The sequence below is a fragment of the Sceloporus undulatus genome, chromosome 5 (assembly GCF_019175285.1).
Source record: "Sceloporus undulatus isolate JIND9_A2432 ecotype Alabama chromosome 5, SceUnd_v1.1, whole genome shotgun sequence".
Taxonomy (NCBI): domain Eukaryota; kingdom Metazoa; phylum Chordata; class Lepidosauria; order Squamata; family Phrynosomatidae; genus Sceloporus; species Sceloporus undulatus.
Window position 1 is genome coordinate 39,551,342 of NC_056526.1, and position 6,000 is coordinate 39,557,341.

Sequence of the window (6,000 nt, forward strand, 5' to 3'; positions counted from 1 at the left end):
CAGGATTACTACCTGGTGTAGCCTCAGTTAGCTCTTGCTCTGGAGGAGGCTCCTCCTCCTCCTCCTCGAGCTGCTCTTGGCTGGCCATGACATCTAGGCTAATTATGCATAGAAACCCCAATTTTAGGGCATGAAAGTGCATTTCATGCATAGAAAATTGAGTCTTGTGTTTATACAATTTATAAAAAAAATATTCTTTATGATTTAATAAGCCAGATGAGGACAGACTTTATTAAATTCTGCCATGTTACTTTTACTTGGATCTGGTCCTTTAGAGATCGCAAAGCCAGATATTTAGTTTCATTAGCTTTGAATCTATTATTATTATTATTATTATTATTTATTTATTTATTTATTTATTTCTTAACCACTTCTCCCCATGCAGCAAAGTGGGGAACAATCAACAGACACTCTACATCAGTTAAAACACATGAATTAAAATGCACATCAATTTAAAAGGACATGCATACAATTTATAAGAGCAAGAAATACACATATTAAAACAATCCATATTTAAAATACATCATTTAAAATTCACAATTTAAAGATCGTCTGGATAAGCCTGGCAGAAAGAGATTGGTCTTTAATGCTGTTTTGAATTCAGACAGCATATTCACATGTCAAATCTCTTCCAGCAGGTCATTCCACAATCTAGGGGCAACTGAAGAAAAGTCCTCTGGCTGACCATTGCCAACCTAGTTTTAGCTGACTGAAGTAAATATCCACCAGAGGACCTGAGTGTACAGGTGGGTTAGAATCATAGAATCATAGAATTGTAGAGTTGGAAGAGACCACAAGGGCCATCCAGTCCAACCCCCTGCCATGCAGGAAATCACAATCAAAGCATCCCCGACAGATGGCTATCCAGCCTCTGCTTGAAGACCTCCAAGGAAGGAAACTCCACTACACTCCGAGGGAGTGTGTTCCACAGTCGGACAGCCCTTACTGTCAGGAAGTTCCTCCTAATGTTGAGGTGGAATCTTTTCTCCTGCAGTTTGCATCCATTGCTCCGGGTCCTAGTCTCTGGAGCAGCAGAAAACAAGCTTGCTCCCTCCTCAATATGACATCCCTTTAAATATTTGAACAGGGCTATCATATCACCTCTTAACTTTCTCTTCTCCAGGCTAAACATCCCCAGCTCCCTGAGTCGTTCCTCATAGGGCAAGTTTTCCAGACCTTTTACCATTTTAGTCGCCCTCCTTTGGACACGCTCCAGTTTCTCAATGTCCTTTTTGAATTATTTGGGAGGAGGTTATTTGGGAGGAGGTGATCTTGCAGGTAACCTGGACCCAAACCATGTATTAAAGGTAATAACTAACACTTTGTACCTTGCCCTGAAACTAATTGGCAACCAGTGGAGTGATTTTAATACTGGTGTAATGTGATCACTCCTGGATGTCCCAGTAATCAATCTGGCTGCCATGTTTTGAACTATCTGAAGTTTCCAAACTTGGTACAGAGGTAGCCCAATGCCGTCCAGCCTTGAGGTTACCAGCCTGTGCAGTACCATTTTTAGGTCATCCAAATTTAGGTAGGGGCACAACTGTAGTAAGTAGCTACCTGGTTTGGTAGCAGCCATTCTGACCTGTTGCATGCAATGTATGGACCGTGGCTCCCCAGACCCCTCAGTGCTACTTACAGGATAGGAAAATAGGGCTGGAGAGAAATGGTATCAGTGAAGAAATGGAAAACAAGGGGGAAAACTGGATATGGAATATTATTAGATTAGCAAATGAAATAGACTAGGTATCTCCAGACTTTCAAAAGTGACTTGTCACTCTGTTTCCCAACATGCACCCTTTTCTTTCTGTAGCAGAAGTAACATAAATAAGGCCAGAGCTCCTTAACATGATATCAACTTCAGGTTCTTTGCAAACAAATTCCATATGAATCTTTATATTGGTTCTCAGGCATTACTCCAAAACCTTTCCCTCATTCCTTCAAACTAAAGCAGGAGCTCAAACTTCAGAGGCAGACCCAAAAATAAAGCTTGACCACAAAGTTATATGAACAGCAGATCTAGATACATTTTAGTTTTTTCCATTTTAGTTTTGCTATACAAGATGCAAAACATGGGATTTTGAAATCTTTATCGACAAGGTGAGAAGAGAGGGAGATTTGTTGTATTTGTGCCTTAGCATGTGCTGTTAAAAAAAGTAGGTCTTTGAGGAGCCTGAGGTCTGTTCTAAAATACTGTGCTTTCTGCTTTGATCCACTCAGGTCTTGTCTAGGTTAACGGAATATAACTGAAGAAGGGTGACTAAAATGGTGACTTCAAAAAAGATTGGAAGATTAAGTAAAAGGAGAAAAAATTAATTTCAACTGCTTTTTAAAGCTGCTTCTTTCATATTTGCTCTACTATTTAATATGTATGACTTATAAATATTTTAATAAAAGAGTCTTAAGATTTCCACTTCTTCAGTAATCTGTAATATGTGCTGATTCACACATTATATAGAGGCAAATATACATTTACCATAGCATGAAAGAACAATAAGAACTGCTTTCAACCTTAGCACCATGGAAGATTTACTTACTGTGAACATGAGATGGAAGACATGTTTGCCATACATATAACTGACATGTTTACATGTAGGGTTACCAGACTAAAAACCAGAAAGGGCTCCTGTACCTTTAATGGTTGTGTAGAAGAGGACACATTAGTAGGTGTTGCATGTCATGCAACCAGGTAAAAAGAAATACCAGCTGAAATTTCCTCTTCTATACAACCATTAAAAGTACAGAAGCTGTCTCCAGTTTTCATTCTGGCAACCTTATTTATATACACAAGTGCCTCTTAAAACTCATAGTAAATATATATCTTTCTTCCCAGCACATTCTAAAAATATAGGAATAAATCTTATATACACTTTGTATGGTAAGCATACCCCACACAAATATTTTCATACCTTTATCCTCTGTAAAGAAGGAGGAAATCTTTTGAAGATCATTGTGAAAGCAGAATTAGAGAAGACACTAAAAAAGAAAAATAAATTACATGAGACACATGGATAAAAACAATTTAAAAGTTGTTTATTTTACTTTTAAAAATAACACAAGATGAAACTAGGTACTTGTACTAGTGAAAACCAGTTGGGTTTCCAATGGGTTTGAATATCTTTTATACTGAAGCCTTCAACGTTGCATAGTTTTGTTACATGATGCACTCATCCCACCCTGCCTAAATTAAGCTTTGGCTATTGTGACCCCTGAGCATACACACTGCAATTGTGCAACCTAGAGCACCCTGAGAAAGGGGTTGGCTGCCCAACAGCAAATGTAGCCCTAGTTCCTTATCCACTGATGACCCATGGTCCAAACAGGAGGTGCTGCTCTTATTGAGACAACAAGCTTATTCAGTAACAGGCTTACTGAGAGAACAGGCTACTAGATCTGTCTCTTGGAGGCCCCGTCCCTAAAAACACATAACATAAACTCCAACCACATATGTAAAGAGAAATTCCAAAGGTCCAAGTATAGTTCAGGAAAGGAAGAGGCACTAGAGACCACATTGCAAACATATGATGACTAATGGAGCGTACCAGGGAATTCCAAAAGAACATCAGTATGTGCTTTATAGATTATAGCAAAGCCTTTGATCATGAAAGGCTATGGAACACCCTTAAAGACATGGGAATGTCAACACATCTGATAGTTTTGATAAGAAATCTGTAATCAGTACAAGAGGCAACTGTAAGAACAGAACATGGAGAAACAGAATGGTTCCAAATTGGCAATGGAGTAAGACAAGGCTGCATCTTCTCACCCTACCTATTCAATTTATATGCAGAACATATTGTAAGAAAAGCAGGCTTAGAAACAGAAGAAGGTGTGAAAATAGGAGAAAGGAATGCCAACAATCTAAGATACACTGACAACATTATAATACTAGCTGGAAACCTCATAGATCTTGGAACAACCACTAAGGAAGATCAAGGATGAAAGTAGAAAGGTAGGCTTACTGTTGAACATAAAGAAAAAAATAATGACCATGGAGAATCTACACAGATTCAACCGAGACAATGAGGAAATAGAAATGGTTAAAAAAATTATCATACCTGGGATTAAACTTTAATAGGAACAGAGACTGCAGCCAGGAAATCAGAAGAAGATTAAGAATGGGAAGGGCGGCTATGAAGGAACTAGAAAAGATCCTAACATGCAAAGCTATACAACTAAACACAAAAGTTAGAATGATACAAGCCATTGCATTCCTTACTACCATTTATGGATGTGAGAGCTGGACAGCTAAGAAAGGAGATATGAAGAAAATCAATTCATTTGAGATGGGGTGCTGGAGAAGAATGCTGAGGATTCCATGGACAGCCAAAAGGACAAACAGGTGGGTCCTGGAGCTTATCAAGCCAGAGATCTCCATGGAAGCCAAATGACAAAACTGAGGCTGTCACACCTTGGACACATCATGAGAACTCATAAAGTTCACATTGTATTGACCAATCACTGCACCTTAGACTAACCTGTTTCACAGGGTTATTCAAAATTAAACATGGACAAACCTACGACTATCTTAAAGGAAGCTAATGAGACAAAGCAAATCCATCCTCAGATCCTGAGATTCAGTCCCCCAAATCCCCTGGAAAGCATGGCTAGTTGTAGTCCAAAAAGTAACTTTTCCAAATTTTGTTGAGATTAAAGCACACTAGGGCCGCATTCCCACTTACCTGAAATTCCAATTCCTGACCCAATTCCTGAAAGCTGATTCCGCAGAAACGTGGTTCCCACTATGTTTGCGCCAGTTTCAGGAATCGGGTCAGGAATAGGCAAGTGACAGGGGGCAGCTGGCATGGCCTGTCCCATCACTGGCCTCTCCTGGCCCTCAAGTACCTGGCCCAGCCTCGTTCCCTGCGGCCGAGGAAGCTGGGAAGAAGGTTGCAAGGCTTCCCCGTCTTCTTTGCGACCTCCTTCCCTGTTTCCTTGGCAGCAGGAAATTTTTAAAAAGGGTGCAAGAAGTCAGTCAGTGGCCAAAGAAGCTGGTAAGGAGGCAGGGCCAGGGACTTTGGGCCAGGAGAGGTCAGTGACAGGACAGGCCATGTCAGCTGCCCCCTGTCAGGAGCAGAGGCTGGGCTGCAAGTGGGAACCAGGGCAGATTCGAATCCGTCTTGGCGGATTCAAATCCACCCTGATTCCCACTTGGGCTGAACTGATTCAGCCCAAAATCCACCCCATTTTCCCAGCGTCTTTTGGACATGGGTGGGCCAAATTGGGCAAAAAGTATGCCCCCCCCTTTCTGAATCGCTGTCTGAAATCAGATCCAGTGGAAACTATGCCCATTTAACCCGAATCACGATCCAGATTTAAAGGTACTGTAGTGGGAACAACCCTTTGATGGCCCTAACCAAATAATTCTAATCATTCCATTTCTCATAGGCCTCATTTAGAAGTAAATGAAGTAAAAAAGTGCAAAGCATTGTCTACATGAGATGACAAATACACACATGTCATGAAATCAAAGCCAAGTCATACCCAATATTTCCTTCAGTGAATTATAACTAGGCTACATCTACACTGTAGAAATAATCCATGTTAACGCCAGTTTAACTGCCATGGCTCACTGCTTCGGAATTCTGGGATTTACAGTTTTATGAAATAATTTAGCCTTCTCTATCAGAGAGCTTTAGTGCCACAACAAACTACAGTTCCCAGGATTCCATAGGATGGAGTCATGGCAGCGTGAATGCAGTGCTAGACATTAAAAAGGAACTATTGCTTAGCTAAGACAATACAGTGTCACTCGCAAAACAAAATAAAAAACAAAATGAAGCAACAGATGGAAAAAAGAAAGAGAAGCAAGTGAATTCCTCCATAGCAGTTCCTGGCACTCACATTATTATTTGCCTTCTTTTCTCTTTCCTGTAAAGACAGAGCATTCTTATTTCAAGATTTCAAAGGAACACTAAACAACAGCAACAACCAACTACCATTATTTAATTATCACATGGCTTGGAGGGCTTGGGAGGTGATGGTTTTGTTTTTAAAATG

The 6,000-nt window shown here is 40.2% G+C and overlaps 1 protein-coding gene across 1 annotated transcript in view; it reads right to left on the minus strand.

The window, feature by feature from the left end:
- TCF20 (transcription factor 20) overlaps window positions 1–2,926 on the minus strand; it is a 181,490-nt gene extending 178,564 nt beyond the window's left edge. Inside the window, exon 1 of the mRNA XM_042467735.1 lies at window positions 2,910–2,926. The gene's annotated coding sequence lies outside the window, so the exon portion shown is untranslated. The remainder of the gene's footprint in view (window positions 1–2,909) is intronic.
- Between the last annotated feature and the right edge of the window lie 3,074 nt (window positions 2,927–6,000).